General features: G+C 47.8%; 3 protein-coding genes across 5 annotated transcripts in view; 2 read left to right on the forward strand and 1 right to left on the reverse strand.

Annotated features, from left to right (window-relative positions):
- The window catches only part of LOC143422093 (RISC-loading complex subunit TARBP2), a 373,185-nt gene that overhangs the window by 250,619 nt on the left and 95,423 nt on the right, over nt 1–27,143 (forward strand). The window lies entirely within an intron of this gene.
- The window catches only part of Fhos (Formin homology 2 domain containing), a 187,527-nt gene that overhangs the window by 134,547 nt on the left and 25,837 nt on the right, over nt 1–27,143 (reverse strand). The gene's annotated exons all lie outside the window — the stretch shown is intronic.
- LOC143422087 (2-aminoadipate transaminase) overlaps nt 26,984–27,143 on the forward strand; it is a 129,610-nt gene continuing 129,450 nt past the window's right edge. The window contains exon 1 of the mRNA XM_076892484.1: nt 26,984–26,987. The gene's annotated coding sequence lies outside the window, so the exon portion shown is untranslated. The remainder of the gene's footprint in view (nt 26,988–27,143) is intronic.

Here is a 27,143-nt window from a genome sequence, read left to right on the forward strand (position 1 = left end):
CGTTGTTCTTGTATACAGTCTTTGCGAGCTGGAATCGCCAGTTGCGATAACTCACAGATACGCGGCCATGTGTAGGAGGGCGAAGGGTAAAGGGGTGGAGATTTGTGGCGGTGGAGTATGGATACCACCGGAGGATCGTTGGGAAAGGATGGATTCGAAGGAAATTTCGGAGAAGTTCCCCGGCAGAATGCGGCGCGTAATTTCGTTGGATGTAAGGAAGTTTCGGCTGCGAAACTGTTTCCTTTGTTACCGGTTGCAATAAGGAAGTCCGTTGATTGATGCTTTAAATTAAACTAATTGTAAGTTGAATTGTGAACGCGGTTGATAGAATGAATTACATTTGGAACGGAGTAGCAGCTGTTCTCGAATGTTAATTCCGAATAAATACAAGTTAATTGGGAGAGGAATAAATACGCAACCTTATTTTTAACGATGCGCCTTCTGACACGTTTTACGTAAAATCGGAAACAGAAAAACGCGGATCTAATCTCGCAGACGGAGTTGGACGCGCTGGAAGGCGCGCGTTTGGTGTCCCAAATGAAACGCTTTTCCAGCGATAATCCCCACGAATTTTTTACAGACACTCGCGCGCTCGTGAACCTCCCGCCGAGTTACCAAGCGAAATACGATTTCCCAGTAACGACTCTGTGCTGAATCTTCTGATCCGTGAGACGTCCGAGATCTGGCTTTTTCTCATTGACCAGCTCCTTGGCGGCGCCCGTGGAATGAGTTCAACGTACGAATGGGCCCCTAACGGCTCGACAATCCGGGCTAATGCGGCTAATCCGCTAAATTTATCCGCGGATCATTCGGTCCACGCACGTCGTTCCCGTCTACCCAACACGATAATCTCTTCATCTGGCATCAGGTGGTCCTAATTCGCTGGATACACGCCGCATTAAGTCATCGGTTATGTCACAGCCGGCCACAAAAATAGACGGCCCGCGAGCCCGTAACTTACGAACATTATTTAATTACATAACGTGAAAAGATACTAAGATCAAAAATAACTTGGTTGGATTAACTTCCGAGTCCCACGTGGACTGTGAAAGACTTCGTCGAAATCTTATCGCTCGTGACACGAATCTCGAGAGTTTCTTCTATTCTTTTACGTGTTCGATGCGATTTAAAAAATGAAACTCTCTCGATACGATACCCTCTGTCGAGCTACTTGGCATCTACCTGTATCCATTATTCTCGCGACGACGAGCGAACGGGAAACGTCCCACGGAATTGCTAGTCGACTCTACCCAAATGGTTCGACGATAAATCGCTTGAGGTAAATAACCCTTGACAGAAATGAAACCTTTCTTCCCTCCTTTGGGCGCTGTCTTCGCGAAAGGCGACGCTACCTCGCGCGAGATTAAGACCCGCCTGTTTCCACGGCATGCCGCCCAGGCCAGAAGAAATAACGCCACCGGGACGGGGTCGGGAAGATATTACCGAGAACGCGGAGCAACGGGAACAGATGCGTGGCTTGGAGGAAAAAGGGAGAGGCGCAGGGGAGAGGGCCGCGTAGGTGAAAGTAATAGAGGATAAACCAAAAACAAGGAGACCAGCGGGAAAAATAGTGGCGGCCCGGCTGGGAAGCCGTGAGCGAAAGCTGGATGCCGTTTTAAAAATAGTCGAGCCACCTAGGCGGCCATATTTGTGATCGCGTTCGGACTGTCGTCGCTGGAAAAGTTATTTTCCACTTCCGCGCGAGAGGCCTCGTAAAGCGACCGTTTAAAACGCCGCTAATTAATGTTTATCGGCGCTCTCGGTTCCTCTGATGTTAAAAAACGAGATCGTTCGAGAGCAGATTCTCTTCTTGATCTTCCCGGCGATGTCTCGTGACGAATGGTCGACAAAAAGGGGGAAGCGTTTCGCACTGAGGCGCGCGAGCGTTTCGTTAGTACGCGATCTCATAGAGTGTCTTCTCTAACGAGTACGTATTAATCGATTTCATTTCTATCATTTCGAGATAGAATTGGCAATGCACAGCTTTTGGTTCCCTTTAATTTCATCCTCGATGGATGTGCACGAGACACGTGCGTCTAAACTCGCCACGAAGACGTAACACGTAACGGGAGCCAGAGTTCAAAGGAAAAGGGAAGGCAGAATCGTTGGTCAAGTACGATCGAGTTGTCACGAGGAACGAGGGGGACGAACGAAAATAGTGGAGGATCGGAGCGAAACGGGCAAGGGCCGGAACGAGACGAAATTGTGCGTGTACGTGTCGCGTTCTCGGCGGCTGACCCATATTTCTAAAAATCACTGCTTCAAAATAGTCTGCCGCCGGCCGAGTCTCGGTTATAATGCAGCGGGGCTCGAGCCTGTGCGCGCGTTGCATTTCTCCGGTTTCTAGGCGGCCCGCATTCGGTGGAAGGCGAATTGCCTTTACGTAACCCCACGGGCCGCGTCCCGTACGATCGCTGGCCTTCGCCAGCCTCTGACGAAACCCCTCGACCGGAAGTGAGAAACGCCCGACGCAGCCAGCGGTTCTCCAAGAGACGCGGTCGCTGCGCGCGCTTCGATCGCGAACAATGCCTCGATCCGTCTGTACGCGATGGCCTCCTCCTGCTTACGAGACCCGCGATGCTCGCGTAGATCTAGGTGGGATCGATATGCGTACTTCCGGCTCGTAATCCTTCGAGCAGGTATTACCTGGCGCTAGATTTATGGATATTGATTAATGAAACCCACCAGGCTGACCCACATTCCGTTGAACAGCTATTTTTTTTTTTTTATATACACTTGTATCGTTGCATGCATTAAAGTCAAGGTATCGATACTGTAATTAGCCTCTCATGGATTTTTCTATTTTTTTTTAGAACAGATTAGTTTTCCTCGTATACGTGGCGCCTCGCGTCTATTCATTCTCGAACTAAGCGTAAACAGTTGTCAGTCGATTGGATAACCGCGATGAATATTAATTTGATTTCGCATCGAAAGGTTCGCTGTTTCAATGAAAGAACTTGCTGAAACTAAGTTCCGCGGATTACGCGGTCGTTGATTGTACGCGGCTGACATGGAGCGGCAAAGTGAAAACAGTACCCCCGTGTGCGTGCACGTCCGATCGAGAATCTAATTAATCATAACGTTAATCCAGTTCTACCACGCTCTGATAGCTCCCTTTCCGATCCACGTATCATGGGAAAGTTGTTTAATTAGCCACTTGAAGTCTCACGGGTCTCGTATGTCTTCCCTGCGGACAGTTCAATGTTGCCGCGCGTCCTCGCGGATCCGCGCTGAAGAAACTTTTCACGAATGCGTCGCCGTCGACGCGTTCCAAATGGGAGAACCCTCGAGACCGCTTCTTTCCGCGGCGACACGGAACCGTCTGTTTTCTATCCAACGATTAACCATACCCACTGCGTGAGAACGTATCATCCTAGTTGTAGCTAAAAATTTTACACAATTCTCCGATTTCCTAATCGATAATATATAAGACGAATACGAACTATTCCCACATGAAAGATTGTAAATTTTCTACACGATTTAAGTGGATCATAAAATTACCAAGCGCAGAATTTAAATGTAACGTTAGAAGATCCCATAATCAATTGAAATCGTGTGTTAAAAGGAAAATGTATTCAATGACAGGAATAGTAAAAATCGTGCACGTTCTCTGTGCCACATTAATTAAGTAGCATGCCGATATCGATGGCGAAAGTTGTAAGGCTTCCTCCAATCCTGCGATGTGGTATACGATGACACAACACGCGCTATCTTAATTACAACTTAATGCGATAGAGCCGTGCTGGAATGTGAGTTACGTAGGGCCAGAGACCGATTACCTGGCTCTGGAATTTCTACTGATTGCAAGCCACATTTAAGTGTCTCAAGTCGAGTAACGCGATCACGAACAATCTAATAGTAAGTGAAATATAGCAACTAATAATTCGGACATGTGCAACCGCATAATGCAACGATCAATTCTCTGAAGGGTCAAGCAACGTCCGTCGACTCCAGGAAGCGTGAACGTCCACCGATGTGGCAAGTTTACCAGAAACTCTACCCTCCTCTGCTGGCTTCCACGATTTTCCGCCGCTGTCACGTTTGCTTCACACGATTCCACGTACATAAGCACTTAACGCTTCCTATACTTAAGGGAGCGTTCTGGTGCTTGCAGAAAATCGTTCGAGTAACTGGCAAACATCCTGACGCCACGTTCCACCCTCGTAATCGGCGTCTCTCGTCTGAGAAGAAATGATATTCGAAGAAAATGTCTAAGTCGAAATATAGAATATGGATAGATAATTCTGAATGAAGTTTTAGTTTCCTTTGTTGCACACGAAGCTCTGAAATATATATGTATATATATCTCTCTCTCTTTCTCTCTCTCTCTCTCGGTCAGCTTAATGACTGCCATGCAATATCCGCTTGGATCAACGTGTACCATAGCGTCGCCATTTACCACGGTTACGTCAGAAATCTGTCGTTCATCGACTGCTGTCGCAATCTGGCTTAATTATCGAGAGCCCTTCAGCGGCGTAAACTCTACGTGCGGCTTTACGTGAGTTAACTCCAAGTACAGTAATTACACATGGAAATACAGGAATATGGATTCGCCGACGCCATTGTCCCGGAACGCTTCGTCGCTGACAACTTCGTCAGATTTTGTCAGCAATTAGTCCGAGTTACGATTCGATTATGGAGGAAGTAACTACCGGCGAGATTACATCGTCCGGAACCGAGTGACAGGGTTCCGCGTGAATCTCGATTGAATTTTAACGAACCTCGTCCAACGACAATCAAACGAGATTATCGATGATACGACAGCGTCACCTTGCTATGTACAGATGCGATTACGATAGACAGTCTTACGTAAAATGCTTCCAACAACTGTATTCTATTTAAAATTTAAAAACACGAAGCTTTTAGGATACTTGTGGACATCTCTTCGTTTAAAAGTAGGGGAGTCTGTACTTGGAAGAAGTTCCAAGTGTCGCATCGATTTTGCGTTTCACAGCGGACATACGGGAGCTCTAATTCGTTCTGTCGATGTACGCGCGCTGTATTACTCACCTCGCGAAACGGGTAACGCGTGTCACGGAAATAGCAGGAAAAACACGAGGCCGATAATTAATACTCGTCACCACGCGGAAAACAGACGGGTACTGATTTGAATTTGAAACGACCGCCAACAGACGCCAGGTTCCTGGAACGGCTCGCGAGCGTTCGGAGCCTAGAACGCTTCAATGGCGACGTGGGCGGCACGTGGGCACGCGAATGCGTTCCTCTTCAATCACGAGGAACGGTAAAGGAAGACGTCTAACCGTTGACACAAGAATGTAAAAGAGAAAGTAGCCGACCACTCGCAAGTGGTTACACGAGTCCCCGGGATGTCGCGTAAAAAACGCGGACGAAAAAGGTAACGAACGAAGTGACGATAGGGAATCAAGAATAAATATGTATCGCTGATATCTCGTACGCAGTCGATTCGCCTCGTTCAACTAATCAGAGTCAATATGAACCGTTGAAAAATAATATTTATAATTTCGCCAAGTGCGCGCATGAAGATTAAATATTAATCGATTATGTCAGAGTTAAGTTTGCAACGTTTGCAGACAGCGAAGCCAACGTCGAGCTTATGAAACGAGACGCACCCGTGTTCTACCGCCGGGATCGGTAAATGACAATATTTAAAAGCTTGGTTAAGGACCGTGACGACAGTTTTCTTGCTCTGTTACCTTCCAACAGCGAGTAAAATCGTTCGAACGAACTAAGCAATACCCGAGGTAAATCGTTCGTTACATTTCACCTTCTTAGAACTTGCCAATCACCGGGACTAACTATACCGACGTCCGCTCTGTTATTAGAGATGATTACAGACGATGTACACGATTTTTTGCGCGGGGTACCGACGAGTCCAACCGCCGGAGCAATAAACTATTCTGTCGTTTATGATCATAAAAGAGAGGAATACCTGTTACCGCGTGAACATCGCCATGAAACTACTCAATGGTCGGAGGATCGAAGTCGTCAACCCTGGGTGATTTGCAAATAAACCTTCGCCTTTACCGTTTTGCGGTTTCATGGAACGAATGAAGTTTCAAGAAAAAAAAAAAAAATGCCAAGCAACGTTTAAGACTCTAAACAAAAAGAACTGTCTATCGTATCGAAGGACAATCTCAATTTCCGCGAGAGGAAAATCAAAGGGCAATCGATACCGCGCATCAACCCCCCCACAGCAAATAACTTGAAACTCTACCATCGTTCGCCATAAATATCAGCTAGCTCCGAATACGAACCGAAATCCACCCTCGCCTGGCCGAGAACGCTCGACTCCCGCCCCATCTGAATTCCTCCGGCAGACATTCTCTCGTAGAAGCGTGTGAAGAAAAAAGGACGAGAGGAGGAAAGGACGAGGCGCGGCAAAAGGGGTGGAAGAAAAGAGCCACCGAGGAACTCGCTTAATCGCGCGATAAATTAGTCCGGTCGCGGGTGGAAGGGGTTGAAGGAGAACGGATGGCACCGGAGAATCCCGTTGGGCGAAACGGAAAGGATGGGATATCCCATTAGAGACGCGGAGGGATCCGGGTGGTAATAGTTCCGCGCTAACTTAACACCGCGCGCGATCACCGTCCGTGCGAGCACCCTGTGAAAGCTGCCCCGAGTTATTGTGTGTACGCGAGATAATGAAAACTACGGAAACAGCCAGCGGCAGTTCTGTTTCCGCCGCGTGTACACGCGCGTTTCGTCATCGACCATCCCCGTTAGAAGCTGCGTTACGAGGGGGTTGAGACAAGGGTCAATGGCGCGAAACTTGAACTGAAATCGCGGACACTTTGAACCATCCGACTGCTGGATTAAAATGTTCCTCTCAATTTTTTACAAGTATGACACGCGAGACGATTACGAACAAAGTTTCTGGTTACAAGTTCGAATAGAGTTGAAACAATTAACGCGGAAAGCGATCCTTTGCACCCTCCCCAGACTCGCGATCGGTAAAACTGTGATAATTCACTTGACTCGCCTCGGTTCAGGGTTACCACAGCTACCGCAACGACCACGGTTGTTGAGGCGTCAAAATCACACTTCGCCGGTGCAATTAAAATTCATTGACCCACTCGTGGCACCCTTTTACCCCCGTTTCATCAGTCGAGAGTTTGAAACGGGCGAGGATACGCTATTTTCCGGGACGAAATGCGACCGCTTGCGTGTTTCTGGTTTTCGCGCCGTGAATCTGCAGGTTGTTCATCATAGTTGGATTTTTCCAGCGATGGATATTCGAATATTCGTTTGAAAATCGATGCGGTGTAACGTAAATACCAGCGGAACGAGAATTAACGTGGCGTCTCTACGAGTGTCTTTTGATGAATTAAACCGTACGTCGCGTCGCTGTGAAACCGCATAAATTACGCGCTTGCTCGCTCGCTCACTCGTTCGAGTGCATTTTTAAACCTGTTTAATTTCGATTATCGATCTCGCAGCCGGTACAGAGAGCGTACGTGAAACATTGAACAGCACGCGACGCGCGTTCGAGAGCGGCTCGAATCGCGGACGAATTAAAATTCCCTGTCAGAGGTGGAGCGTGGGCGGTGGGTGCTCGCGTTATAACTCGGTTTCTTCTCGCGAGATGCTCCCTCGAACGAGCGAGGCAAAAGTTTGTTTTCAGACATCTGCAGATGGTGGATTCTGGCAGAGTTGGGGAACGGCGGGTGGTTGGCCCGCGGATAGAGTGATTTTCTCGAGATAGAAAGTTACTTGCTCGGCGGAACTTATTCGTCGACGTGCTCGAAAAGAGATCCGAGAACGCTTAATGCAGTTCGACGACAAAAATTTACTGTTTAACCAGCCGCGCAGAATTTATCTCGCGATAAATCTCGCGGGGAATTACTAACGCTTCTCGAGTCCTTCCTCCGTTTCCGCTCTTCTACTACGACATTCTTTCTTCGCTCATCGCCATTGTGCAAAAATCTATATAGATACTTGTTTCACAGGTCGATGACGATTAAGTACAACTCCTTCTCACTGACAAACGCTAGCAACGATCGACTATTACAATCCGGTATCCAAACGTCACACTTTCGAACTCCGTTTAGTAGTGACGATTTTTAAAGGAAACACAAGATCGCGTCTGCTATGGTATTCGCTCGCTCGACTTCTCCCAAGACCAATTTCAGAAAACTTTTTCCATGAATACTCTAACAATGTGAACGACGCAAATATCTCAGAAGCAACGCGTACGAGGCGTTAAAAAGGAAACAGACTTGCACGGGGACGGAACCTCGTTCGGTCGTGGTTTAAAAAAAATGAACTCCTCGCGACACAATGTCGTTTACCTCCGCGATACACGTATTGTACCCACGTACGTATGCATGTACCCGGGTGTACGCGTCCCTAGCAGGCGGAGAAAACAAAGTTCGCCTGTTATTCAGAGAACCAGTCCTCCGGTTCAGGGTACCAGCGAGCCCTTCCTCCGTCGAGTGGCACCTGCAGGAAGGGCGACTGTTCGAGAGGCAGCAGCACGCACCGGCTTGCATAAATACGGGCCGATTTTTGCGCGGACGCCCGACGGAGAATGGCGCGCCCGCTTTTGACTTCAATGGAACCTGTTTACTGCATGAATGATTGAACGGTGCCGGGAACCCGATTCGAGCATTGCCGATTACACCGACCGGTGGTGCCCTTTTTTGCCGCGTCTCGGCGAGAGATAAAATTAGACACATCCGTGTGCTGTTCTTTAAGGAAGAGAGGCCCGTGTGTCACGCGGTTCATCGAATCGATTAAACGGTGGAGGATCGAGCGCGCGACTTGAATCTTTAACGCCAACTCGACGCTTTAATTGGAAATTATTCCTTTCTTCGCGGTTGACTACTCTTCAGGCGTTGAACTCTTGAAGCAGGAGGAAGTGAACACTGTACGATATCGAATAATTTGTAAACGAAGCGAGAAAAATTCCGCTTTGGTATCTTCGAACGATTCATCGTTGAAAGATCGATATAATGTAACCGAAGCAACGTATAGATCACATTTATCGATTATATAGATATAGCTACGTAAAAGACATAGCGATTCAGGAATTCTACTAATAGAGAAAGCTTGCGCACGATCGTCGATAAAGCGAGGAGACTCCATCCCGATCACGATCCACGCGCGACTCCCTTTTCGAACGCTGACGAAAAAGGAACCCAGCCGAACAGTGATCGTTGCGTAGCATCTTGTAAATAATACGATTACCTTCCGCGAGGATTGCGCGATCGAGCCACGTAACGAATTACCATAAGTCGTTAATCATTTCGCGCGCCCGTCCAGCGTTCGACCGTCCCTCGCTCCGTTTTGTAAACGCGACGGCTGAAAAGTGGCGCGAGGGTGGAGTAAGCTCGCCGCCATTGAATTAATCATAAGCGAAATTCGTCTCCCTGTAAACCGTTCGTAAATATTTGACGAGTGTTACAGTTTCGTCTGCCAGTGGAAAGCCAGGCGAACTGGGGAACGGAGAGGCGAAACAGGGGTTGGGAATAATATCCTAGAGACGTCCAGCCAGTCGCTCTCCGACGCCCCTTTTTCCGGTTCTCTTCCGCCATCCGGCACTCGCGGCCTCGAGTATTTCGACCAGAGTCGAGGATTCTTACCACGGGAATATTCCTTTGTTCCCACTTCACAGGTTCTCGCGCGATAAAGAACACAGGCTCGAGAGGCATGGCATCTCATCTCGAGAGCTCCACTTCAGCCGTCACCTCTCCTCGCGCACGACCTTTCTTCCTCTCTTCCTCGTCGCCCTCGAAGCCTCGTCCGCGTCTCTGCGTCTTGGGCCGCGTCTTTCCGGCCGCCACGCTTCCACGATCGATTCCCCGCGTTTACGAGCGTATCCGTTAAACCGCAATGTAATCGTGATTACTTGATCACTGCAATTAGTCGACGCGTTGCCTCCACTCTCGTTGTCTGACCACGCGCATTCCGCGGCTCGTTTCTACCGCACACTCGACTCGATTCTTTCTCTCTCGCTCTAACGCGCGCGTGCTTCTTCCAGATTTCGCCTTATCGAACAATCTCGTTCTTTCGTTTCCTTGGCTAAGACTCGTGTAGGTGAACGTTCGTACAGGTTCGATACTTGAAACGATTCCAAAGACAACTTCATCAGTGACGCGCGTTCCTGCCTCGCGAACGAGGAATAAAAAAAAAAAGGCTGCATTATCCACCTTGCGCATCAATCCACTCTCTCCTCGACCCTGACGACGCCAAGAGTTTCTCCGATTCAAAGAAAGTTTCTGTGCTCTCCTCTCGCGGTGATCCCGATCGTTGCCCGGCGGAAAGTTCAAGCGGCGGATCGAGGGGACAATCAGCGGTTCGTAACGATTTTGTAACAGATCGATCGATCGAAACGGGTACGGGTCGTACGTTGCGTCATTGCCACGCTCCGCCGCTTGTCAGTGGCTCATTTATTGAATTACCTATCGAAATTGCTGGCCCGATCCAACAACCTCTCCTCCGTTTCTCTTCATTTTCCATGCGGATATCGGGCGCGATTTATGCAACCGCATAAAATTCCTTTTATTGGCCGCATTAGAGCGTAATAGAACGTTGAGAGCAACGCGGGCAGGGACGATTTATATTGGAAATTTCGTGGCGGAACACACGAGAAACGAGCGGTTCGTACACGACCGCGAGGTCCTCCAGCCGATAAAACCGAGCGTCGGCCGCGAAGAAACCTGGCGAAAGGGCGCGTCGAACGGGAATTAATTCGAACCAGGTCACGCTCTAATTTCATATTCAAATCGCCGGTTAAACGAGCCGCGCGCTCTCAGAGATCGTGGCTGATATCCGGCGTCGCGGTCGTTCTCTTCGTCTCGCGAGACCGGTGTATCGGGACCGGCGTAATTAAAGTTCCAGCCAGCGAGCGCCGGTGCAACCGGATCGATCGAGGAGAAGGAAAAAGGACGGAAAAAAAGTTTCTCAAGCCCGGGACGATCGATTTAATTCGTGGAAACCGCGGCTGTCCTTGAACCGTTGACCGCCGATGTCCCTGCGAGGAGGCGATCGATCGTCAAGGACACGACCGGTCGAAAAACTGGTCGTTTTGGCACCGCTTGGTTACCGTCGACTCTCTCCAATCTCCTTCGCCTCCCTTAACTCCTTCAGGCCCGAATTGCCGCGGCCCATGACACGATGTTCGTACACTGCTGTTCGTGTTTTTTTTTTTTTAATCCACACTTGTCAGAACAATTTATACCTACTGCCATTATTACTTCAAGAATTTGCTATTCGCAACAACCAAAGCGACTACCACTCACGAGGGTTGTTGTTCGACTCGATTTACAGGGGTGTTTCAATTCTTACAAAAGCTACTGCAATTATGTAAGTAGACGCAGACCATTTCGAATATGCTGTATACGTAATTCTAGAACAACTAGGGAAAGGTCGCTCGTCTCTGCTTCAGGGGGTTGAATGAAAATTCGCATCGAAATGTCGGATTACGCGATCGCGTGTCATCCGCATTATATCCCCGCGGAGCGTAAAGAGAGTGAGCGTGGACGAATAATGGCGGAACGTCCCAAAGGAGAAAGGTCGCTGCTCGTCGTTTAACGCACGATTTACGGACGGTGGCATTTTATTGTCATCGGCCGTTTGAATACGATTTCTTGCGCCGAGAAAGTCGCCGATTTTCCCCCCTGTGTACCGTACGGAGGAAAGTTAAATCGGCCGCTCTCGACGGCTGCAAATCTGCCTCTCCCGCTACCGTGCACCAGGATTATAAAGTCTGATCGGCTCGCGTCTCGTGTTTCCCCGACACACGATCCGCGACGTGCGCTCGCGGATTATGACCGCCGCTTAGAGCACTGCGAATAATATCGAGACATCAACCCTTCCTGCATCGCGGCAATTTCATGCCGGCCAGCAGCGTCGTTTTCCTCCCACAGGATGCAGGAAAACGACGAAAAGAACGCGAGTATATATCCGTAATTACTACCAATTATCGTATAATTCAGCAAAAAGCTAATATTCGATACAACATACTTGTATCGTCGACTAAGTAACACTGTATCGATGTAGAACTTAACGGAGGGAGGTTTAACTGTGCGATGGACGGATTAAAAATCGCCTCTCGATTACAGAATCCATCAAGCTTTTTATGAGACCACTTGTTGCCATATAAATAGTATTACTCGCGATGATCTTTCTGTAACTTCATCGGAATTAATTCTGACTGTATCGATTAAAGCTCGCGTGGAATTCGACTCGTCGTTGAGACGAAAGTGTAAAGCGTTAACCTCGAAGGGAGTAAGACCAGGGCGCTCAACAAGGTCTTTAGCCAAGTTCTTCAATAATCGATAGAGAAATCCGAAAACTTCACGGCCGTTGGCTAAGGATCAGGGAAGAAGTCTCGGTTCACGTTGCAGGCAAACCACGAGGAATTCTGCTCGAGCTAAGCGGACGTTCCGCAGCTGGCGCGCGATTTGGGTGGCCGAATACGCTTCGGCTGAAACTTTCAAGCGAGCCACGCTTCTCTCCCAGTAGACGCAAACTGTACCGAAAGTCTTTGGAAATTCACGATCTTCGATAACCACGCCATCGAACTGCTTCGACGGTTCGCAATTCTCTCAGTAAGGCATTTTCGAAGAAAGGCGAGAAAAAACTTCGTTTCTTTTTCTTTCGTACTTTGATTATACTTTTTGGATCAATAGAAGTATCAGCTGCACGCATACATAAAGACGGAAATGAGTAAATCATCGTTACGACTGATACGACCCTTCTTCGTCCCTGAAAACACTCCCCTGCGTACACTCTTCTTCCAAACGAGGAAGTCGAACAAATTTCACCCCGTAACTGCGCGCAAACTCCCTCTATTCGTCGTATAGCATTCGCTCGACAAACTTTTGGAAACCCTACGAAAACTTCGACTGATATAGTATCCGTAGCACCGATCTCATATTCCAAAACTTTATGAAACTTCCTACCCTCGGTAGTCGTCTACTAATGTTCGATTTTCGAGATCTACCATCGCGTTCGATAAGAGGAGTCCCGTGGAACTGTTCTTTAAGATTTTCCCTACGAACCTAAACCAAGCGACACAGAAAACGAAGAGAAAGATGGAGAGAAACGTTAGTTCGCTCGAGGATCCACCGAAGGGGTGGCACGAGAAATATTTTCCTCGTTCGCTGATCAAACAACGAACAGCCTTCTCTCGTGGCAGATTTTTATGCTGATTTAATTCCGGACGAATAAAATGGAACTTTTCCTGCGATTTTTGTTGCCCTGCATAATTAGCGAGAGGGGGTGGAAGTCAAATATTAAATTGCAAAAGTTCGCTCGATGGAATCGCCGGTAATACCAACGTTTTCCTTTTTATTTAAAGGTCTTACGGAACATCTTGTCATTCGATTCGAACAATCTAAGTAGTAGATAAAAATTGTCACGTTTTCAACTAAAGGAACGAAGAAATTTACTGTTATATTTATTTACACGAATACATGGAATAAAGGGAAGATGGTGTGATACACCTCTTTCTGGGAGCAGTCTGAGAAATGGAAGCAACCTAGACATAAATAACAGAAATGGCCATTTTATGGACTAATATTCTATATCCAGTAAACGTTATCGATTAAAATACTCGACTTATCCAGTTTCTTCCAGAAACCTTTACGAGTTACAGTTCACCAAATCCCACCTTCGCGCGGTGTCACAGGAGCACGATGAATCGTCGTTAATTAGCTTTAATTAGCATTATGAAACGTTAACGAGGAATAGGGAGGCACGACCACCCTGACACGGGGGAGGGCAAACGCGACTGGTCGCCTTTTACGAAGCCGCGGAATACGCGGTTCCCCGCCATTTAATTACCAGTCCGTGGCGAACCTTTGCGAACGCACGATCCGTATAAATCACCGTTTGTCTCGTCGAGCAGCGTGTATTCAGTAACGCGTATCGTAATAACTACGATAACCATCGGACGGGCAACGCGATAAATATATTCGATAAAAGAGCGCGGAATGTCGCGTACCCCAGCGGTACCCTGAAACCGTGGAGCTAGGCAACTCGATGGCGAAACGAGAGCTCGACTAATCACTGCGATGCGATATATGTACACCAGCGTCGTGATAACAGCGTTCGCCGTCGCCTTGACTCCAATTCTACCCTAGCCGTATAGACGACATGTCGTTTTGCTTAACGAACGATTTTTCTGCCTTCCACCGTCTCACCGTTACAACCCCCTTTAACCGCGCTGCCGCTGAGAGCACTCTTTATACGCACGCCGCCAAGTATTAATTATATCTTCCCAGATAAGATGGAATTGTTGATAAATTTTTTGCTTTTTGAAATTGATAGCGCACACGTGAACTTTTTGATAGATATTAATTTCGATTAATTTGCGAAACAATATGTTTCTTTTTTAATCTTACCACGTCAGAGATATCCACTCTTGAAGAAACAGAGGTAACAGAAGAGTATATTTATTCTTCGCCTAGAAACGAATATTTGGAAATATTTTAATTACGTGCCAGTTAAGATACTGTTTAAATTACACATGTGTCTAACGTGTTGCAACACATATTTGCCTAACCCAAGTTCCACGGTATCGTGTCGCAGTTGAACCAGTTAACTCATGTAAATATAGCAGCGTGGAACAATTACGCATCGCGGTCCCAACAAAAACCAGTGCTACGCGTGACACCCCTTGCGTCAATTAATTTCCTGTACGTAATCAATTCCACGCGATTCATCGTTGAAAATATAATAATTCGCTTCGAAACTAGCGACGATATTTCCATGCGTAAAAAGATCGTTCTGTAAAATAAAGGAGGGCTGAATTTAATAAGTAACCAACAATCTTGATGCTTTTGAACCCGTTTGTACGTGGCTGAAGCCAACGATGGACAGGCCTCCGTTTGCAGAACGAGTTAACAGACCGATTTCGTGGCGAGATCGTTCCGTGGATGATAAGCGAGATTGTTGCCAGGTGACTGAGGCCAGATAAAACGCTGATTTTGGCACATTATGACATTCCTTGGGTGTAGTGTTCTGTGCGCCAACGGTTCTCAATTCGTGATACAATTTCGCTACACCACTTCAATTCTCCTAATGGCTTTACGGCTAATCGCACATGGAAGAATGTCCTACAAAACCAATTATTACCAGAACCACAAACTTTTTCACGAACTTGTACCAACAATTATCCAACTACCCTAATAACTATGATTTCGTCCGTACACGTATGTTAATAGGGGAGGCTCGCGCGCTTTCACCAAGGTTCGACTGAATCGCGCCCAACAGCACCTCGACCACAAGCGGAGGAGGAAGTTATTACCGTACGAATATCGAAGTGAAACCACCGTTTGTTTAATCGCTTCATTCCCGGCCCCTGGCCCGATTCTCAGGGACAATGCGCGTACGTACACGTATTACGGGGCAAGTGGATCACCGCCAATCCTGCGATTCGATGGTATTCATTTACACGAGCTCTGCTTGCGTAGACCAAGATAGAAAGGTAGAGAGAGAGAAGCAGCTTTTGTTCTCGACCCCACGAATCCTGTTGACAGCCCCGCGATCGGGGATGGTAACACAATTACCCAAGTGTAACTAGCGGTGCTCCAGTTTCGCGATTCAGGTCGAGATCGAACCTCTGAATTAAGCCATTGTTCCCTTTAAAAGAGGCGAAAGTTCTTCTTTTCGGGTACGCCTTCGATCAACGTCGAAAAATTGTTCGAAACTTTTCGTCGAGCGGAACCGCTGGTTCGCGATTTGTCGGTCGCAGCGTGTCGTTAATCGTGTTTGGATACAGATCGATGGCCCTGGTTGGTTAACGAAACAATTAACGCTTCGGGATGTTACGCGCGAGTAAATTGTTATCGACGTTATCGATCGTTCGCGTTTAACAAATGTTCCCCCTCATTCAATGCAAATAAACCGGCGAATACCTGTTTATCGTCTGCCGTTGCTTTCCGTAGTCGGCATTAATCGATATACGAAGGCCTAACTATAAAAGCCTGGATGTAGATCGCGCCGATAAATTAACACGTACGAGTCACTTAGCCGTCGCGAGCTGATCGGAACGCGATCTACGGCACACATCGTTCTTGTTCCATTGTCAGTTTTAATATCGCGGGGCGCGATCCTATCGTCGAAGGAATACAAAACACCCGCTCGAGCGCGATCAAAGAGCCTCGAATTGTACGCCACTCTTATCGGCTATCCACTCGTTACCGTTTCACGGAATAAATTTTTCACCTGAAATTCGCAAAACTCGAAAACGTTACCGCGCAATTTGCACTCGTACAATTTACGCGTTAGCTCAATTCCAGACGCGGTACGAATCAACCTTAAACGGAGCAACGTTGCGATATCATTCAAAATACGGAGAATCAATTTTTCTTGTTCACGGGAGTACCCTCGACACCCTCGTTCCGCAACAATACCCCAATTACTTCCCACGAAACCCAGCAAGATTAGCATCTCGCGTCCAACGATCATCCTCGGATAGCCTCGAATGGTACCTCGTTCAAGACTGACCAAGGAATTCTCTCAAAGGGTTAAGATTCCGGTAACAAATCTCGGTGTAATTTCCTGCTCGCTAGTCCCTCTCGTGGAGAGAGAAAAAAGGCCGCGCGATGATAACGAGGTGAAACGGATCGTAATGAAAGGAGCGTAATGAAAGAAAATGGATCCGGTCGAGCGGACGGGTCCTCGAGCAACGGGGTCACGGCCCTCGTTCTGCCGCGCGGAAGAAGCGTTTGACCCTTAAACCCTCGCGAGCGTGCACGTTGCTCGAGGTGAACGGTGCCTATCCCAGCCATCGCCGTGGACGTTACATAACGCAGGGACCGAGACGGTTCGCGACGAATCATACGTCGAGGTATGCGCTCTCCGACAGAACCGTGCAACCGGCCCGTTTCGCGACAATAGGCGAGCCTCGAGGTTGGAACGCGGCGAATTCTTTCTGCCGCTGCTGACGAATGGTCCGTGGACTCGAAGCGACAGCAAGTTTGCCAACGCGAGTAGCCAATCGACGAAAGTGACACGGTGGTCGATCAGCTGATTTATTAGAACGCTGGAGGAACGAGTTACTGGTATTACAGGGGGGATGAAAAATTCGTGGAAGGATCCCTCTGCTGACGCGAAAGACGCGAGCCTGGCTAAGTTTTCGATGACGAGTATGCTGTGTCTTCTTCGATAAAATTTGAACTTCAAGCGTAGACCAATTTCGAGCGTCCCTCGTAAGTACGTGGAGAAGTATAATTTCGCTGTTTGGTAGCCAAGCTCCAGGGGGTTACGGTTTCCTGTAAGCGAGGACAGACGATTCCCCTTATTTGTGATACGTCCGCGGCATGTACGTACACACGGGCTTTATTTACGCAGCACAATGCGGTAATTAGAAGATGCTCGTTTTAATGGAACCGTTATCAACGGGTGGAATTACGTCGCTTTTGCGGCGTTGTTTTCATTCATTGTTGAAAACAAGATCAAATTAGAATCGGGAGGTCGCCAGGGAACAATGGCGGCGTGTTCGCTCGCTTTAGCGTACTGCTCCGCCACGTGTGACCCGAAAACTACGCTGGTTCCGTGAATTAATTACGGGGCCGTATCTCGTGGATAATACAATATCGTTCCCTAGACTTGAAAGCGTAACAATGACACACGTCGACGGGTATAAATCAGTCGAAGCTGCTGGTTAGCTGGAAAAAGCGTTCTCTTCGATACTCTCCTGTCTAACCCCGCAGACAATGCTTAGAAAATCTTGTCCTCGTTACTTTTCTGGCTCGAACGAGTTCCCATTTTTTTTTCCGTCGATACAGTTTCATGGTATCTGGCAATATTCCAGCGAAACGCCACTATACGCAAAGGATGAGTTCGCGATTGAAATGTTTTTATTAAAAATGTCACCAGATCCGTGGCAGAATTACAAGCCGTGCTTCATCGCGGATTTTGAAGCAGCATTTCACCGCTCGCTACGATTCCACTTTCTAATTCCGCTTACGTATTTCATTAAGCTATTGAAATTCAGTCGAAGCTTCCTGAACTTAGCGATAAAGGTTAACAAAGTTATTCAGAAACCGTTTCGTACAGAAAAAAAACGACTGTCCATAGAAGTAGGGAACGTTTCAGATGACAAGCTTAGGCGAGGCACCCAATGCTCCATTGTGCGGAGACAATAAGTGACTCACGCAAAGGAAATAATTATACAGCCCACCGCGATAGAATCCGACAAGAACCCGAACCTTTCTAAATGTCATCCGTCAGAACTGAGCCGCGTACAACCTTCGACCAGCAACGGCGATCACCTCGAGCATCCCTAATCCATTTTGAATTCCGTCCACCCCTTCGAAACCTGGCGAGTACGGAGGGGTGCGTTCGGTGAAAAGGCGCGCGATTATTTCTCACGCGAGAATCACCATTGACCGCGTCGCTTCGAGGGCCCAGCGAATGGCATTCGACCCTTCGCGGGAGCGGGGAACGGAAATTGAAAAAAACGGCTATGGCCGCGGTCGAAAGGGTGGCGCGGGCAACGCGACTTATTCGACTTATGCGGGGCTCGTTAGCGGCGCGGCGCGATGTTAAACAATTAGAGAAAGAGGCGGTCGATTGAAAAGCGCTCGGTGCCGCGGGAGCGTGAATCAAACCGTTAACCGGGGCCCGCGTTCGTTATTTCTAATTAGCCGGATTCTAACGTGCCAGCGGACAGATACGAGACAAATCGACCGGTCGCCGAATAGAAAAGGGGAACGTCGCTCGCGTCGTATGCTGATCGCGCGGCGGTAACGTGCGCGGTGAATTAAATTGGTCATTACGGTACAGAAATTTGCCACGGGGAATCAGTGGGAACGATCGAACGCTCGCGATGTTTTTTTTTTCTTTTTTTCTCTCGTTTCGTTGCTCTTTTTATTTTTCGCTCGCCAGCCGATCAGGACGGAATTATTTAGGTCGGCGAGGCGTGTAGTCGGGGTAGCGCAATTATTCAGCTGTCCGCGTCGAGTGATTGGAGTCTGAGATGATGGAATGGCGGAAATGCTGGTTTTAATGAATCTATGATCGTAATTTTCTGTCTGACGTGTTGTTTGCGGGCTAACCTTTTCAGTGCTTGGTTATCCGAGGCGTGCGTTATGTACGACTGATGCGAGTTCTACCACTATCACCGAGTACAGAGTACACATCATATCTGCACGCATCGGATTGCTATAGATTGTATAATTATGTACGCAGATAACTAATTATTTTTGTGTGCAAAAAAGAGAAGATTTATCTTGTTAATGAAAAAGTTGCTAATTATCAATGTAGTCTGTTGGGATTGATTAATATAAAAGAAGAAAGAACAGACGACAGACAGCTAGAGACGTCGATAAGATTAAACGAGGCTTACCGCAATTTTATCATTGTTGATAAAAATGTTGTTCAGCTTGTTCTCCTTAATGGAAACCAACTGCGAAATCTCGTGTTAATTCCTCGAGTACGCAATTAAAAGTGCGGTTACAAGATACCTGTGCTATCGCATGTCGCATACGTACACCGTGTGCACAGTTAGACGCCGCTTCGTTTCAACCCAGTGATTCTTTAACTGAATGAGCTTCTAAGTGAATCGAAGTGGCATGAGATCCATTCAACTTTCGAAAGGCCGAAAGGATGTTCAATTACGTGCAGAAAAGTGAAAAATCAGGATCCGTGTACGTAGCGCGCTTAAGAGTAATTGAATTAACCTGAAATAACGTGGAAAGGAAATTGATTGAATGCAATTACCACTAGAAACGCGCGGCTCCAGAAGAATTCATGGGTTCGACTGATGCGTGGTGTTAAAAACAACGATACTGATATATACGACGCAGACGTGTTATCGATTACGAAACCTTTCACCAGAGCGTGCGTAATCTCATCGAAAAACCTTGAGGGAAACCATAAATCGGTGCTGCGTGTGAGCAAACATCGGCCGCGTACCCACGAAACAGCATCAAGGATAATAAACCAAGAATTTTCATATCGAACTGCACCGAGTTTGTTTTCGGATTCTCGATTTATCGTCGCTAATATTCCATACAGACTCGCCCCGTTATCCCCGTCGATTTGACGTCCGCGAAATTCCGAGCGCGATCACGCGAACGTCAATGATTTAGCGCGTAAACACAGAAACACCGCGTCGATTCGATCGCTCGACGGGTTACTTTCACCCCACGCCCCACCCGCGAAAGTATCGACCTCTTCAATATGCATGAAAGAAAGCTGAGCACGTTTCTTCCTTTTTTCTTTTTCATCCGAAAATCCTTATGCCAGTTGCGTAGCGAATTTACCTTCGCCCCGGAACGTTCGCCTGGTTCCGTGTCGAGCGGCGGACGAATCCTCCTCGAAGTCGAGCCGCCAGTCACCGCGCGGTTTTACGTATTCGTGGCGAGTCCGCGAACGCGTTTCGACGAACGCCTCGACGTTTAACGGGGAATTTTCAAAAGTTCCACGGCACATTCGAACTTTCAAATTGGATGAGGCAAGATCGAGAAAAAGGAAGTCGTTCGCGGTTTATGGCTGAGAATTTCTGCGCGAGAAGCGTTAACGTTGAAAAAGTAATCGGCCAGAAAAGTCTGTCGTCTATGGTTCGAATGTCTCCGCTTCCCTATTTTATGATAGAATATAAACTTCGCAGATTTTGGAACATTAGCTCCGTCGTGGAAGATAACCAAAGGGTAGATAAATGAAGGAAAAAACTGCTCGAGTTTCAAAGTGGTTGCAGAGGATGCTATTATAATACGCACCTGCGAAAGTGCCACTGGTACAAACTGGCACTTTATCGTTTCCCTTGAACACTCCTAATTATTAATCTCTTTTACCATTACTTTTTAGAACGTTTCGAAATACTTGAAAATACTCGAAGACGTTAGTCCAATTAAACTACGAACGGCAGTAAATCCATCAAAACGTGAAACTCTTGAAAATTCCAGCGAAACGAACTTCGATAAGCAACACGAAGGCGCGTATAATCTCTGCCAACAAACTCTTAATTGGTTAATTAAATTTCCGATACGCGACTGTAACAAGTAAACGCTTGCGAGTCAGTGGTTCCCGCCAACTGCAGCGTAACTAAAGGGCCCGGATGAAAACCGTTTCGCACTCTCCATTCGACCCGTCGTTTAATCTCCAAGATCACGGGACGAGCAAAACATCGAATCACGAATTATTCCCGTCGATCGAATCACCCAGCGTGGTCCAACCCTTCCGCGCCTTCGTCCACCCCCGACCAGGGTCGGCTCGATGGCTCTAGCCGCGTTTAACGATCGGCTGATATCGAGTTCTCTCTCGTCGTCGGTTTTACTCGGTACTGCCAGCAAGATCCTCCTCGACGCTCCCCTCCTCCCGCGTCGCACTCGTCCTTCTCCGTCTTCTCCTGGCCCTTTTCTTCTCTTTTTCCTTCCACCCCTGGCGGAGAGGATATATCGGGACGGATTATCGATTCGCTCGGAGGTCGTCCGTTGGAATAAAAGGACGGTCGACGTTCGTCCTTCGCAGGATACTTTCTGGCCCTCGTCCTTCGGCGTCATTAAACTCCGGGTAACGATCCAGTTCCTTTCAGACGCCATCTGCCTCGGCGTCTCGCGCTCCTACCACCGCGGCCGTGCGTCGACGGTCGTTCGCAATTAGTTCCGGCACGACCTGCGCGAGCCGCCTCGCAACTTTGCCGATTTTTCGCCACGCGCTACCACTCCCGACCGTCCCGGATTTTACGCTTCCGATCGGCGGAGAACGCTGAGCGGATCGCGAACGCCACACGTTTCCCATCGTCGACTTATGAGTGGTTTATTAGCTGCGCTCAGGGGAAGGGCACGAGTAGTTCGATACGAACCAGATTTTTGAGATACAAGCAGTCGATATTTGTGTTTTAAGGGATGAATTTCAGAGAAATCTTTGGTTAGATTATGAAACAGATTTAATGTTTGCTTTGAAAGTTAAGTTGGCAATCTATGCCGATGGAAATGTCACCGGTTAGTTATTTCAATGTCTGAGAATGTACGAAGCAAGGTTCGAAATGCAAAGGGTTGAGATAACAATATCGTTGAGGAACAGTTTATTTCTTTAATTAGTTTTTCAGCGGTTTCTTTATCAGTTTCTCTCGCCGGCTCATAGATATGCAAATATCTAAGGGTGGGGGACGATGAATTTCATCGCCTCTGATACCGCGCCTTTCTTCAGCTATAATTACACGGATTAGGAGTTAATGATACCGTCCGAAAGAAATTGAAATTACACGGACAAAAGGAGCAAAAACCTCGGCACATCGCGCGCAGCGTTTCTCGCGTGGAACGTAGACAAAAGATGATCTTTACGTAAGCTGACTCACCGTCATAAGCGTAATTACGTTCTTAATTAATAACTACCAGCAAAAACTGGCTCCCCGTGTAACTCAATAGTAATTTCAGTCCGTTTAATTCGAAATAAATTGCCATCGAGCCATGAATTTAAGGATCTTCGAAGTAAAACTATCTATCGTACCAATGTAGAGACTCTGCACCGTTTTACAAGCTTCCTTTCAACTTTGCTTTCAACTATTCATAAAGATGTCACGCTATATCGCAAGATCGTTCTCCGCTGTAGACCATTGAGAAGAATACGTAATACCTCGAAGAGAGAAATAATTTTGAAACAAGTTAGCTAACTCGTCTCTCTCGATTATCTTGTAATACAAAATTAGACTGGCTACGGTCGTTTTATTATATTGCTGGTTCTTGTTACGGGGTACAAGAAAATATATGCGCGAAGACGACGATGACAATTAGGAGGGGAAAAAGTTCCAGCGTACACACAGCGGTGAGCTTAATACAGTAAAGAAGCTCGAGGGGTTGGAACCGGGACAGTAGTCAAGATAGCGGCGTAGGCGGGCCGCGATATGGGACGAACGGTATACTACCCCCGTGGGGAGAGTAGAGTTAGGCAAGGTAATTGTCATGCAAAGTAAAGAGGCAGCATTAGCATCATAAGCGGGCAAATACTCCGCATTCTGCCGTCCATTGTGCTCGCTAGTTAGTTCATTAATTCCACGGAACACGCTACCGGCACGGCTTGAAACCTACACGTGTCCGCGTTTGCTCGGCCAGCCTTTCGTCGCGTCTCCCCCATTTTTTATTGCCTTTTCGAACACGCACGACGACAATCGTAGGCTTTCGCGCGAATAATTACGCGACTCGGCAAATATCCGTGGTCTCAAGAACGCTTCGACAAGGCGCAGTTGAATCTCCTCGTGTATCTGTACAAGAGCTTCAGGCAAAAGCTCGTCGATTTCATTTCGAGGATCTGTCATTTCTCGTCTACCAAAATATACTGACGGTTAAACTATTTGTTTTTTATTTGAACGGTTCGATAAGTATATGTGAATTAAGTTACGTTCCAATTCTGCAAAATTTCAAATGAAATTGCTGCAACTACATTTCCACTGCCATTGGACCGAGTTTCAGCGTTAAATACGCAATTGGTGAAATGGCACAAAAAGAACGAACTCTTCCCCTACCGTTCCCTTGCCAAGCCGAACTTCCGCAAAACCGATCTACTTCCTCTCAACTTAATGCGATTTTCGAACAAGTAAAATCTTCGTCCAACAGCCGCGCGCGAAAGAGATTTCACGGGTAAAAGGATTAAAGGAACCCATTACAAAGAATTCATTTCGAAAACGAATTTAACTTTTTCAATCATACAGGATAACTGCCCCAACTTCGCCTTTTAACACGACCCCTTTCGTTACAAAGACAGTATCCCCGTTATAACTCGAGCATTCATTTTCTACCAAGTCCGCGCTCGTTTAACTTCCCCCTTAACTCGACTACAAAGCTGAAACTTGCCCATAACTAAGAAATTAATGGATGTCCCAAAAGTTCCCACCGGATTAAGTATCTATCGGCGATTTCCTTACGTAACGAGAATAAGGTGCCATACTTTTTAAGTGACAACTGACCATTAAGGTACAAACGAGACTGTAATATCCTGCGATATCTGTCTGAAATTACACTTTGCCTCTAATCATCTCGCATATGCATGATCGAAACATTTTCACCAATCGCATAGAAAGTACAACGTTTCTACAAAGCTTACACCGTCTTCACAGTTCCAAACTACGTACATGAAAACGAAGCTATTAACGAGGATCCCCGAAATCGCACGCGTTAAATTCCCAATCGACATCTTGCAGGGGGTAGCGCGTTTAACGAAACGCGTCGATCGCGAGGGACGCCGTTCAAAGAGGGCACGGATTACGGCCCCGTAAAACGGAACTCCCAGAACGAGTGCCAGTAGTCGTGGTAACAATTAAACTCTCTGCTACTCGATTACAACGCGAGCGGAAAAAACTCGAGCGGACGCTCGACGGGACGAAAGGAACCAGGGTTGGCGGTTGGTTCCGCGCGAGCACAAACGCATCCCGTAGGGACGTTGAAACCGCGTTCGCATGCGCTGCCGTCCCGCAGAAATAAAGGACTTCCTCTGCTCGTAGATATCCGCTCGGTAGGGTCGCGAATAAATCTCGCGATGAGAGATAGAACGGGACGGAGCGAGGGAGCGGTGGAACGCTCCACGCTGCTAACCGGACTTCCCTGCTCCCAGAGTTTCGCGGTGGCTGGGACAGCGAGAAAGGAAGAGAACCAGGGGGAAAAGCGGAGGAGAAACAACGACGATACACCGTCTCTGGAACCCTCGCTCGAGCTGGAACGTAGCCTGACGCCGAGAAAGCGGCCAACTGCTCGGTTGACCCGAATACGGGGCGAACGTGCAAGAACGCCGTCGTCTATGTGTGCGCAGCGGCGATCATTAAGGACGTCCTAGTCTAACATGGATTCGTGCACCACTCGGAGGCGTTAAATATTCGTGGAGTCCGTGCGAGCAGGTAGACAACAGCGGGGGCCAATTAATAATCCTCGTTCAATTTCATCGTTGGTATGCTGGACGCGCAACCGCGTTCGAACCGCTTTGAAGGAAACGCGGGCGTGTGTACGCGCGCGGTGCGTGGGTAGCCAGTGGTGAACCGGACTGATCCGATTAGACTGGATGAAACGCGTTTCGAAAACGCCCCGGGAGATTAGTCTGAAATTGCATGCCTGCGTTCCGCGGGCGAACACGCGTCGATCGTCAGCCAGCTGATCCAGAGAACGAGGGACGATCGTGAATTTTGGTTCGACGAGCTCGAGTTGTTCTGATTAGCCTCTCGGCTTTCGCGCGGCGCCTCGAACCACGATCGATGTTTGTTGACTTGCCTTCGCGGGTTTGTACGTCTTGCGAACCGAGAAAGACGGATGCGATTGCGGATCGATTGTTTAACCGGGTCGTTTGTGGGCTGAACTTTCGTCTCGACTCGTTCGCATTATCTCGCTAATTGTGGAATCCCTTTGAGGGGTTAGACGGAGGGATGGAGCAAAGCCAGTTGGAATAGTTGCCGTTCTTGTTTCCCTTTCGCTCGTGGATTGCCTTTTTGAATCGCGCGATGACGTTGCGCGTACCTCGTTAGCCTCCGCACAAGCGAAACGCAAAGTCTACACCATGGAAATGTAGAATACCGTCTCTTCTCGCGCTCCTTTGCCACAGTTCGTTCGTTTCTCGTTCCAAGCTTGTTGAACAGCTCGAGTAAAACGAATACCTGCTACGGTGGATCATTCGCAGCCTTGACACCCACCCGCACGCTCCGTTCAAAGGGTGGCGTACAATTTATCGAAAACCAATCGTCTCGTTGGCACCGAGCGAACAAACCGGGGGCCACCAGTATCGAGGGCGTTCGCTGTCTAGATACAAACGCGAATCTCAATCGAAGGATCGAGGAACGTTCCTCGAGACTGATTACGCTCACCGATCTCCACCGGGTTCTACCTCGATCCACGGTTAGAAAAGGGAACGAACGAACGCCGCCGCTCGCAGCTACCCCAGCAAAGATTCAGGGGACGCTCGTAAACTTCCACCGTGAATCCCGGGAAGTCCCATCACGTATCCAATTTTCCAGAGATCAACCGACTCGATCCTGAGGAGCTTTGGAAATCGGCAAATTGAAACGCGGCCCCTGTCGCCAGACCATCGACCGTTGATCCGCGCCTCGAAACAGCCACCCCTGCCGCGTGCACGACGGGAGGCCCGCGGAAATCGACGCTGTTTAGCTTACACCCCTGTCCCCGGCCGTAGTAATCGCGTTTATCCGCCTTATCGCGTCTACGAGCGAACCTTTTTCCCGCCCTCTCGACGGACTCGCAATCGATGCGCTTCGAGGGACGAGTGAATACGGTCGACTGGGTTGAGTGGACGTTCGAAAGTTCGTAGATGGAGAGGAGGAGGAGGAAGTTGTACGGGGGATTTGTTCCATTTCTTTTTAATTTTTTTCCATTCAATTTGATTTGCTAAGCTTGATTAGTCGCGCAGATAAGACGCTCGGTTTCGAATCGAACGTGTATTAAGGTGAACAGATAGCGCGATGTAAGTGGATACGATGAAAGTACAGTAGCAAGCTTGATAAATGATACGCGAACCTTGCTCGAACGTTGCGTTCCATCAACATATGTCATGTACGATTGCTTATCGATGAACGAAGAGAAAAAAGAGCATGTTGCTCGTTTTACTTCTATTTCATTTCGATTACCGCGTTGATCGTCGAGTTTTGACGTGTCCAAGGATCTTCAGTGCTGTATGCAACTATCCAGTCTCTATTGTGCATCGTTTCTATAATGCAGACAACCTTCGACGAGCTACATATCATAATACAGGCAGAAATGAAATCTATAAATAGTATGAACCATTGACTAAAAATTGTGTCGTTTGTTACGACAATCGTTCACCTCGATCTGAACACACCGTCGCGTCACAGGAGCGAATTAAAAAGACATCAGCGCGTTATCGTCCGAATTAATCACGTATCTGATCGAGTAAAAATAGCCAACATCTATGCACGCTTTAATCGAGAAATTTTCCGAGCTATTCAATTTTCTTCATCGTAGTCAGCCGTAATTTCAAGAGGCCGTTAAAATTCGGACACCAAGAGAGCCCTGTCTCAGCGTCAAAGTGACGCGAGAGGCGAAATTTCGCTCAAAGTACGCGGAACAATTTCCGTGACCCGAAACACTTCTACACAATACTAATCCACAGCTGTAGTAAATTGGTTTACCTGAAAAATCTAATTACGCCCGTCTACGGCTGTCCTTTGCCATCGTGTAATCGAGTTACGTATCCCGCAGACTCGCGTCTTGACAATACGTTTCAGAAACCTTTGCCCCGACCCTTCGTGCCGC

This window comes from Xylocopa sonorina, chromosome 3 (genome assembly GCF_050948175.1).
Source record: "Xylocopa sonorina isolate GNS202 chromosome 3, iyXylSono1_principal, whole genome shotgun sequence".
NCBI classification, from domain to species: domain Eukaryota; kingdom Metazoa; phylum Arthropoda; class Insecta; order Hymenoptera; family Apidae; genus Xylocopa; species Xylocopa sonorina.